The sequence below is a fragment of the Entelurus aequoreus genome, linkage group LG27, assembly GCF_033978785.1.
Source record: "Entelurus aequoreus isolate RoL-2023_Sb linkage group LG27, RoL_Eaeq_v1.1, whole genome shotgun sequence".
Classification (NCBI taxonomy): domain Eukaryota; kingdom Metazoa; phylum Chordata; class Actinopteri; order Syngnathiformes; family Syngnathidae; genus Entelurus; species Entelurus aequoreus.
Window position 1 is genome coordinate 7,619,152 of NC_084757.1, and position 12,623 is coordinate 7,631,774.

The following is a 12,623-nucleotide window of genomic DNA, read 5'->3' on the forward strand; positions in this document are numbered from 1 at the left end:
CTGACGTCTAGAACCCAGACCTAGAGCACTTGAGTTGTTGTCCAAGTTGAGCAGTGAGGCCACAATCACTTAATGCACTCACACGCACGCACGCCCGCGCGCGCACGCGCCTAGATCGATAGTCCGTGTGTGATCAGCTCTGCTGCAGGACCGCGCACTCGCACTGTCCTGTGGCGGGGAGCGGAGGTCCCGGTCCCGGTCCCGGTCCCGGTCAGTCAGTCATCAGGCAGCCCAGCAGCAGCCCAGCAGCAGCCCAGCAACATTATTGAGGAGGCGGCGCTCCTCCTATAAATCCTCCGCGCAGTCAGCGGGCGCTCAGAGGCGAGACGGCCGAGCGGAAGCGCAGCGATCCCGGCTGCCTTTTTTTTTTCACCCGGGGCTCCGCAGCGCCGCACGCCGACCACAGCGCACCGCCGGGCGGATAGGCGAGTTGTGACATGCCGGTGCGGGACGTCGCGGAGCTTCGCCCGGTGGCGCTACAGCGGACTCGCCGTCCTCCTCCGCGGCACTTTGCACTTCTCTAACGGGACTTTTTCTTCTTTATGTCCCGGAGCTGACATGTTCCACGGCGGCTAGCAGGGCGCGTGTAAGGTCAAAGGTCAGCCCAACTTGGACATGTGAGAAGTTTGGGGGGCAACAGGAGGGCTCCACGCCCCCCCCCCCACCCCCCTCTCACGCACGCACGCACGAGCACGCGCACCGTGGACCAGACATGTACTCTCCTCTATGTCTCACGCAGGTACGTGCACGCGCGTCTTCTTCACTTCGCACAAGTTCACGTCCAACTTTTGCCCTGCTGCGCGTGCGTGTCAACGTGGGTGTGCGCGCGCAGGGTCAACTTATTTGCAGTCATTAAAAATGATGCAATTGTAGAATTAAAAATGATGCAATTGGAGAATTAAAAATGATGCAATTGTAGAATTAAAAATGATGCAATTGTAGAATGAAAATCGATGCAATTGTCGAATAAAAAGTGTAAATAAGTGCGTGAGTTGACTTGTGGGCATTTGAGCGCCAATCAAAGTGTCCAAATGGATTGCATGGCGAGTGTAATCTGCTTTGAAATTGCAATGAGACGTCACGTCGTCCACTCATGAAACGTAAGGATGTTTCAATGTGAATAATCTGCATGAAGACGCTCCTAATGCGATTCATTAGGTGATCATTAATGCGGTGAGTGACGTGACGTGACGCGGCGTGGGGATCAGCCCGTGGAAACAAAACAAAGACAAAAAAGATACACTAGTTTTCTATTTCAATGACAAAAATGATTACTCGGTGTTCCACTTTTCTATCAATGTGTACATTATTTATGTTCTTATCAATTCCTCTATTTAGCAACATGAAGGTACTTTTTTGTGTACATTGTAAAGGAAAAATGACTTTTAGTGGAAGAATATTAAAATAAATATTTATCTTTATAATTAAAATGTAATATAAATTAGGAACATTGTTATTCCTCTTTTTGGACATATTTATTGCCATTAAAAGACCGATGCTGTCCAAATGTGTGTGTGTGTGTGTGTGTGTGTGTGTGTGTGTGTGTGTGTGTGTGTGTGTGTGTGTGTGTGTGTGTGTGTGTGTGTGTGTGTGTGTGTGTGTGTGTGTGTGTGTGCGTGTGTGTGTGTGTGCGTGTGCGCGTGTATCTGTCATGGGGCGGGGGTGCTACTGCAAGAAAAAGACACATAATAGTGAGTGTACGTGTATAATACTGAGTGTATACTTATAATAGTAAGTGTACGTGTATAATACGGAGTGTACACTTATAATAGTGAGTGTACATGTATAATACTAAGTGTATACTTATAATACTGAGTGTACGTGTATAATAGTGAGTGTACGTGTATAATAGTGAGTGTACGTGTATAATACTGAGTGTACGTGTATAATAGTGAGTGTACGTGTATAATAGTGAGTGTACGTGTATAATACTGAGTGTACACATATAATAGTGAGTGTACGTGTATAATAGTGAGTGTACGTGTATAATAGTGAGTGTACACATATAATAGTGAGTGTACGTGTATAATAGTGAGTGTACGTGTATAATAGTGAGTGTACACATATAATAGTGAGTGTACGTGTATAATAGTGAGTGTACGTGTATAATAGTGAGTGTACACATATAATAGTGAGTATACACATATAATAGTGTGTGTATGTGTATAATAGTGAGTGTACGTGTATAATACTGAGTGTACACATATAATAGTGAGTGTACGTGTATAATACTGAGTGTACGTGTATAATAGTGAGTGTACACATATAAACAGGGGCGGGGGGCGTGGTTGGGGGCGTGGTTAAGAGGGGAAGAGTATATTTACAGCTAGAATTCACCAACTCGAGTATTTCATATTTCATATATACAGTATACATATATATATATATATATATATATATATATATATATATATATATATATATATATACCGTAATTTCCGGACTATAAGCCGCTACTTTTTCCCCTCGTTCTGGTCCCTGCGGCTTATACAAGGGTGTGGCTTATTTACGGCCTGTTCTTCTCCGACACCGACGAAGAGGATTTCGGTGGTTTTAGTACGCAGGAGGAAGACGATGACACAATGATTAAAGACTGACTTTTCATATACCGGTAGGCTGGTTATTTTGATAACGTACAGGCGAGCACTTTGTATTACTTTGCACCGTTGTATTATTTGTACTCTGCACGAATACTGTTAGCCATGTCAAAGATGTGAAAGTTTGATTGAATGATTGAAAGATTTATTGTTAATAAATGGGACGCTTTGCGTTCCCAAACAGTCATCTCTGTCCCGACAATCCCCTCCGTGGTAGCAGGAACCCCTATATACTACGCTAATTACACATCAAAACCCTGCGGCTTATAGTCGGGTGCGGCTTATATATGGAGCAATCTGTATTTTCCCCTAAATTTAGCTGGTGCGGCTTATAGTCAGGTGCGGCTTATAGTCCGGAAATTACGGTATATATATATATATATATATATATATATATATATATATATATATATATATATATATATATATATATATATATATATATATATATATATATATATATATATATATATATATATATATATATATATATATATTTTATTATACATATAAATAAAATGAATACTTGAATTTCAGTGTTCCGAAGGCTATCCAGTAGATGGCAGTATTATCCTGTTTAAGAGTGTCACAACATTGCTGTTTACGGCAGACGAACTGCTTTACGGTAGACGAAAGCGTGACGTGTGTTGTTGTGGTTGTTACGGCGCTGGGAGGACGTTAATGAAAGTGCCTAACAATAAACCCACATAAGAAACCAAGAAGTCACCCTGGATCATTCTACAGTTATGACTTGATTGGGCAGGCACGCTGTTTATATCGTGGGAAAGCGGCTGTGAAAACAGACTGTCCCCACTCAGGTCCGCATGGAGCTGGAGGGGGCGTGGCCTCCAGCTCCAGCTGAATTCCGGGAGTTTATCGGGAGAAAATTTCTTCCGGGAGGTTTTCGGGAGAGGCGCTGAATTCCGGGAGGGTTGGCAAGTATGTTGTGTGAGTGTGAGCAGCTTCAGTGAGCACGGACACTCTGAGCTGTCAGTCATGTTTATGTCTCTCTCCCTTTATTTACTTTTTGCTTGTCGCTCTTAAAGTATTTGATAAGAATGCACACTGTCTTAATTGTGACGTGCTGTTAAGCATGTGGGTTAAATTCCCGAACTTTCTGTTTCTTAAATTGTTGTAAAACCGGACTTTTAAATGATGTGTGGATTAGCTTAATGCTAGTGGCACTTATTACGGGGTTTCCTGGTTTTGTGAGTTTGCACACGAGTGAAAAACTCCGCTGTGTGTCTGTGTGGACATCTTGTGTCATGTGGCATTAATATGTATATATATATATATATATGTATATATATATATATATATATATATATATATATATTATATATATATATATATATATATATATATATATATATATATATATATATATATATATATATACAATACATTTTGTTGTGCCGCTGTGGCATTAATATGAGTGTGCATTATTTCTTTCTTTATTCTGTAGTGGAGAGATGTACTGTGGACTGTGTGTGACGCCCTGTTCTTTTTGTTTTGTTTCTATCAAAAAAAAGGTATGTCTGTTATGAGTTTTTTCGCATAGTTTATTGTAGAAAAATATAAAATGAGTTGATGTGAGTGTGAAAAATGAGGTAAATTGCTGCACATATTAAAGTTCCTTTTTCTTAATATATATTTTTGTTATTTGCTGATGTATGTATTTTATATACTGTTTTTTATTTTATTGATTTATTTGAGACTATTTTATGCTTTATTTAGCTTTCATTATTATTATTATAATTATTATTATTATTATTTTATTTATTATTATTATTATTTACACATGTAAGCATAAATGATTGAATTCACGAGCTAGAGTGAGCACTGACACTCGGAGCTGTGGAGAGAAATCCTGTGTACTGTGGACCGTGTGTGACTGACGCCCTGTCCTTTTTGTTTCTAGCCAAAAAAAAGTGAATAAATTGTGAGTGAGTGTACACAATTAATAATGAGTGTACATGTATAATAGTGAGTGTACATGTATAATAGTGAGTGTACATGTATTATAGTGAGTGTACAAATAATAGTGAGTGTACATGTATAATAGTGAGTGTACGCGTATAATAGTGAGTGTACGCGTATAATAGTGAGTGTACACATATAATAGTGAGTGTACAAATAATAGTGAGTGTACATGTATAATAGTGAGTGTACGCGTATAATAATGAGTGTACATGTATAATAGTGAGTGTACGCGTATAATAGTGAGTGTACGCGTATAATAGTGAGTGTACACATATAATAGTGAGTGTACGTGTATAATAGTGAGTGTACATGTATAATAGTGAGTGTACATGTATTATAGTGAGTGTACATGTATAATAGTGAGTGTACGCATATAATAGTGAGTGTACGCGTATAATAGTGAGTGTACACATATAATAGTGTGTGTACGTGTATAATAGTGAGTGTACACATATAATAGTGAGTGTACACGTATAATAGTGAGTGTACATGTATAATAGTGAGTGTACGTGTATAATAGTGAGTATACACATATAATAGTGAGTGTACGCGTATAATAGTGAGTGTACACATATAATAGTGAGTGTACACATATAATAGTGACTGTACATGTATAATAGTGAGTGTACGTGTATAATAGTGAGTGTATGTGTATAATAGTGAGTGTACACATATAATAGTGAGTGTACATGTATAATAGTGAGTGTACGCATATAATAGTGAACGCTACCAAAACCTTAATGACCAACACCAAAGTGCAGTAGGCCCAAGTATTCATCAAACAACAAATAATGAATTTAACTTAATACATGCAGGACTATGCATGTATTAAGGCGGTATAGCTCGATTGGTAGAGCGGCCGTGCCAGCAACTTCAGGGTTGCAGGTTCAATCCCCGCTTCCGCCATCCTAGTCACTGCCGTTGTGTCCTTGGGCAAGACACTTTACCCACCTGCTCCCAGTGCCACCCACACTGGTTTAAAAATGTAACTTAGATATTGGGTTTCACTATGTAAAGCGCTTTGAGTCACTTGAGAAAAGCGCTATATAAATATAATTCACTTCACTTCACTTCACTTCACTACCGAAATATGAATAACACAAAAATGGCTACCACAACATTGCACAATCTGCATAGGCAACTTTTTGATGAGGATATTTTCCACTCACAGATTGGTGGGTAAGTTGCTTGGACATAATAAGTCAAAGAAAAATGCAGATATTTCGGTGTTTATTTGTGTTTATCCCCAAAAAACAAAAAACAAAATGATGTGGCATGTGACATTAAATGTGGTGTACCTTAATTGAAGTCATGCAGCAAGCTACTTAAATAATGTGGCAGGCCACTTGAAATCAAATCAAAGCCAACTTTTTATTTACAAAGCGCTTTTCATACGTAAAAGAAATTCAAGGCAAAGACTTAAAAACAATACGTGAATGACCCACATCCCCTATCATTGCACACAAATAAATACACACGTATATGAATGCATGGCTGAGTACAGAGGAGACATGTGACTAAACACTATCACATCTGCGTACAGAGGAGACATGTGACTAAACACTATCACATCTGAGTACAGAGGAGACATGTGACTAAAAACTGTCACATCTGAGTACAGAGGAGACATGTGACTAAACACTATCACATCTGAGTACAGAGGAGACATGTGACTAAACGCTATCACATCTGATTATAGAGGAGACATGTGACTAAACACTATCACATCTGAGTACAGAGGAGACATGTGACTAAACACTATCACATCTGAGTACAGAGGAGACATGTGACTAAACACTATCACATCTGAGTACAGAGGAGACATGTGACTTAACACTATCACATCTGAGTACAGAGGAGACATGTGACTAAACACTATCACATCTGAGTACAGAGGAGACATGTGACTTAACACTATCACATCTGAGTACAGAGGAGACATGTGACTTAACACTATCACATCTGAGTACAGAGGAGACATGTGACTAAACACTATCACATCTGAGTACAGAGGAGACATGTGACTTAACACTATCACATCTGAGTACAGAGGAGACATGTGACTAAACACTATCACATCTGAGTACAGAGGAGACATGTGACTAAACACTATCACATCTGAGTACAGAGGAGACATGTGACTTAACACTATCACATCTGAGTACAGAGGAGACATGTGACTAAACACTATCACATCTGAGTACAGAGTAGACATGTGACTAAACACTATCACATCTGAGTACAGAGTAGACATGTGACTAAACACTATCACATCTGAGTACAGAGGAGACATGTGACTAAACACTATCACATCTGAGTACAGAGGAGACATGTGACTAAACACTATCACATCTGAGTACAGAGGAGACATGTGACTAAACACTATCACATCTGAGTACAGAGGAGACATGTGACTAAACACTATCACATCTGAGTACAGAGGAGACATGTGACTAAACACTATCACATCTGAGTACAGAGGAGACATGTGACTAAACACTATCACATCTGAGTACAGAGGAGACATGTGACTAAACACTATCACATCTGAGTACAGAGGAGACATGTGACTAAACACTATCACATCTGCACCAGGACCAGGATCAGACTACAACACCCCACATTAAATAAAGCATGCAATTTTAAATAATAATAGAAAATAAAATAAAAATTGCGGCAGTCCACGTTAAATAAAGTGGCGGGCCACATTAAATAAAACTATGAGCTTCATTAAATAAAACGGTGGGCCACATTAAAGTGGCGTTTCACATTGAATAAAGCGGATCATATTAAATGAAGGGCGGGCCACATTAAATAAAGTGGCGGGCTACATTAAATAAATTGGCGGGCCACATTAAATAAAGTGGCGGGCCACATCTGGCCCCCGGGCCTTGAGTTTGTGTCCTAGATCAGCTTGGTGATCAAAATGTCATCAAAATGTAGAAACATAGAAAAACATAATATTTCACTTCCTGCTGGCTGTGACATCACAGCAACATGTGACCCAGTCAGGAAGTGATGACCTGACCTTTGACCCACTTGCTAAGAAAGTGTGACAAATCACTGGAAAATTTGAGGAGGTTTGTGAACGTGTGACTGGTCGGAGTGGACATTTGAGGAGGTTTGTGAACGTGTGACTGGTCGGAGTGGACATTTGAGGAGGTTTGTGAACGTGTGACTGGTCGGAGTGGACATTTGAGGAGGTTTGTGAACGTGTGACTGGTCGGAGTGGACATTTGAGGAGGTTTGTGAACGTGTGACTGGTCGGAGTGGACATTTGAGGAGGTTTGTGAACGTGTGACTGGTCGGAGTGGACATTTGAGGAGGTTTGTGAACGTGTGACTGGTCGGAGTGGACATTTGAGGAGGTTTGTGAACGTGTGACTGGTCGGAGTGGACATTTGAGGAGGTTTGTGAACGTGTGACTGGTCGGAGTGGACATTTGAGGAGGTTTGTGAACGTGTGACTGGTCGGAGTGGAGCGTGGAAAGTGAAATAGTGTGAGGAATGTTGGAATGTTGCTCCCACCCACTTCTACAACTGGTGTGTGTGTGTGTGTGTGTGTGTGTGTGTGTGTGTGTGTGTGTGTGTGTGTGTGTGTGTGTGTGTGTGTGTGTGTGTGTGTGTGTGTGTGTGTGTGTGTGTGTGTGTGTGTGTGTGTGTGTGTGAGTGTCCTACTAGCCGCCTGAGGACACACACACACACACACACACACGTGTGTTGTGGTGGTGTTTGGGGTGGTCCTGCAGCGAGAAGCCGGCGCCGGTGAAGCGGGTCGTGGCGCTGGAGGATCTTTGAGAGACTGAGCCGTGGACTTGGAGCGCCTCCAAGAAGAAACAATGTCTTGTATTCAGGGGGTCTTCCATTAAAGAAGAATGTCTTGTATTCAGGGGGTCTTAGATTAAAGAAGAGCGTGCAGCTGCGCTCTGACAATTTGAAACAACTGAAGACGTCCAAACATTAAAGAAACATTTTGTCAACAACCTCAAAAGACGCTGGAAATAAACACAGGAGAAATAAACAAATATAAAAAGTAGCCAAAAAATCGCCTCACATCCGAATCACGATTACTGTCAGGACTGGGTTCTCGGCTTGTGTTTCTCCAGAAGGCAATGGAAAATTGGCGCGTGCAAGACGTGAATTTAAATACATGATTTATTTTTAACACTAATAAACTAAAAAAAAGGAAGCAAACAAATGGCGCGCACAAAGGCGGAAATACAAACTTGACTAAGAAACAAAAGACATGCACGTGGGCACAAAAACTATGAAGAAAGAAACAAAAACATAACTGTGGTCTTAATAAACAAAACTTACTTGGCATGAGAAAAAAGATGAAAAAGATCAGCATGGATCATCAGAGTGTGAATGTGTGAGGATGCCAGCACCAACAACAGAAACAGACACATTTAAATAGTGACGTGATCAGTGGAAACAGGTGTGTGACTCCAAACGTGAAACAGGTGTGTGACTCCAAACGTGAAACAGGTGCGTGACTCCAAACGTGAAACAGGTGCGTGATTCCAAACATGAAACAGGTGCGTGACTCCAAACGTGAAACAGGTGCGTGACTCCAAACGTGAAACAGGTGCGTGACTCCAAACGTGAAACAGGTGTGTGACTCCAAACGTGAAACAGGTGCGTGACTCCAAACGTGAAACAGGTGCGTGACTCCAAACATGAAACAGGTGCGTGATTCCAAACATGAAACAGGTGCGTGACTCCAAACGTGAAACAGGTGCGTGACTCCAAACGTGAAACAGGTGCGTGACTCCAAACGTGAAACAGGTGCGTGACAAGACAGGTGAAAACTAATGGGTGACCATGGAAACCAAACCAAACAAGGAAGTGCAACCAGGAACTAAAAAGAGTCCAAAAAACAAACACATGGCCAAAACAAAAACATGAACAGACATGACAATTACAAATCAATTCATAATTTTCAAAAACATTTTTTCAATAAGAAACCGTTTTTAAAAGACATTTTTAGGTGATCTCAATGAGATTTTCTCAGCTGTTTTGAAAAAGTTGTATTATAATTATTAGAACAAAACACATTACAATAATAATAATAACAAAAACACATTACAATAATAATAATAACAAAAACACATTACAATAATAATAATAACAAAAACACATTACAATAATAATAATAAGAAAAACACATTACAATAATAATAATAACAAAAACACATTACAATAATAATAATAAGAAAAACACATTACAATAATAATAATAACAAAAACACATTACAATAATCACTCTGAATCCATTCTGAGACGAATCATCACCACAGCAACCGCAATGGGATCAAATCTGTCGGCGCCCAAAGGTTGACAGCCCATAATAACCAGTGTATAATGACCCATAATAAGAAGTGTATAATGACCCATAATAAGAAGTGCATAATGACCCATAATAAGAAGTGTATAATGACCCATAATAAGAAGTGCATAATGACCCATAATAAGAAGTGTATAATGACCCATAATAACCAGTGTATAATGACCCATAATAAGAAGTGTGTAATGACCCATAATAAGAAGTGTATAATGACCCATAATAAGAAGTGTATAATGACCCATAATAAGAAGTGTATAATGACCCATAATAACCAGTGTATAATGACCCATAATAAGAAGTGTGTAATGACCCATAATAAGAAGTGTATAATGACCCATAATAAGAAGTGTATAATGACCCATAATAAGAAGTGTATAATGACCCATAATAAGAAGTGTATAATAACCCATAATAAGAAGTGTATAATGACCCATAATAAGAAGTGTATAATGACCCATAATAAGAAGTGTATAATGACCCATAATAAGAAGTGTATAATAACCCATAATAAGAAGTGTATAATAACCCATAATAAGAAGTGTATAATGACCCATAATAAGAAGTGTATAATGACCCATAATAAGAAGTGTATAATGACCCATAATAAGAAGTGTATAATGACCCATAATAAGAATATTGCCAATTTTTTTGTTGTTCTTGTAAAAAAGACAGCTCAGTTGCCAGAAATATTTTTGCATAATTAGACAATATTTAAGTTAACATAATTTGCGATTACATGGAGTACATATATTTGTATTCTCCCAAAATAGAAACAAGTAAAACATTTAGTAAGAAAAGTTACAGTACTTTATTGATACACGTTATTGTGGGCCAAATAAAATGAGGTGGCGGGCCACATCTGGCCCCTGGGCCTTGACTTTGACACCTGTGGTTTTATTTCCCAAAGTGGATCATTTTAGTAAATGTTTTGTTTGTTTGTTAGTTTATAATTTAGCTGTTAGCGAAGAAAAATCCACAGATCAGCCGCACCTTTGTATCAGCCGCAGGGTTCAAAGCTTAGGGAAAAAGTAGCACCTTGTAGCCCAGGAAATACGTCACTGCCTCCTTTATTTCACATTTATCCTCAAACGGGGTCTCCAAGTCCCAGTGGGCCGCTGAAAGTCGCTTTTGAAAATACCTTGAAAAGCGTGAGTGGACTTCATGTAGTGCGGGGGTCGGCAACCCGCGGCTCTAGAGCCGCATGTGGCTCTTAAAAGTTTTTTTAAAAATGTATGAAAATTGGAAAAAGATAAGGAAAAAAAAAAAGTTTTTGTTTTAATATGGTTACTGTAGGATGACAAACATGACGCAAACCTCCCTAATTGTTATAAAGCACACTGTTTATATTAAACATGCTTCACTGATTCGAGTATTTGGCGAGCGCCGTTTTGTCCTACTAATTTTGGCGGTCCTTGAACTCACCTTAGTTTGTGTCCATGTATAACTTTCTCCGACTTTCTAGGACGTGTTTTATGCCACTTCTTTTTCTGTCTCATTTTGTCCACCAAACTTTTAACGTTGTGCGTGAATGCACAAAGGTGAGTTTTGTTGATGTTATTGACTTGTGTGGAGTGCTAATCAGACATATTTGGTCACTGCATGACTGCAAGCTAATCGATGCTAACATGCTATTTAGGCTAGCTATATGTACATTTTGCATCATTATGCCTCATTTGTAGCTATATTTGAGCTCATTTAGTTTCCTTTAAGTCCTCTTAATTCAATTTATATCTCATGACACACTATCTGTATGTAATATGGCTTCTAATTTGTTGCGGCTCCAGACAGATTTGTTGTTGTATTTTTGGTCCAATATGGCTCTTTCAACATTTTGGGTTGCCGACCCCTGATGTAGTGAAATAAAGCCTGTAAAAATGAATAAAGGGTGTAGAAATCTAAAGTAGTTGAAAGAAAGACTACTTTGGGACTGCCAGAGAGTTCCAGTCCTCAGCACACAGATGGACCACAAAGCTTTTTTGAGCTCTCTCCTTTCTCACGTTTGTTGTCATAGAAATTGTAAAGAAATACAACTTTATACAACTTTTTTCACCATGTACCACCTCAGAAAACAATTGGCTTTTCAAGTACCACTATAATGAGCAATATTTAAATACAGTAGTGTAGTAGGCCCAAGTAGTCATTAAAAACAAGGCAGAGGTTTTATTTAAGAAGTATATTGAATATTTTCAGCCATAACACACTGAACAGTAACACTGTGCTTGAGTATTTCATTAAGTGATTTTTTAGATGGAGCCCGTGTGCCACAGTTTGAGAATCACTGCTTTATACTGTACATACTGTACATACTGTACGGGTGGCTGAAGTTTTAGGAACACCCCAACTGTTTTTAACCCCCCCTGAAAGGTTCCTGCAGGAACTTTCCAAACTCCCACAGAGTGACTAGTTACCAAATTAGTTTTTGTTGGAACTTTAAATAGTTTTTGGTGGAAACGCAAGGCGGGTATTTTATTTACCAGGATAAATTGGAAACTTCCTGCCGTGGAAAAGTGCTTTGTGTGTTTAGTTATGTTGCATACCGCCACCTACTGTACAGAGTTGTACATTCACAGAAAGTCCTATTATGATATATACATATATATATATATATATATGTATACATATATATATATATATATATATATATATATATATATATATATATATATATATATATATATATATATATATATATATATAT

The 12,623-nt window shown here is 38.9% G+C and overlaps 1 protein-coding gene across 1 annotated transcript in view; it reads left to right on the top strand.

Annotated features, from left to right (window-relative positions):
* The window catches only part of LOC133644090 (nuclear factor 1 A-type-like), a 46,717-nt gene that overhangs the window by 32,850 nt on the left and 1,244 nt on the right, over positions 1–12,623 (top strand). The gene's annotated exons all lie outside the window — the stretch shown is intronic.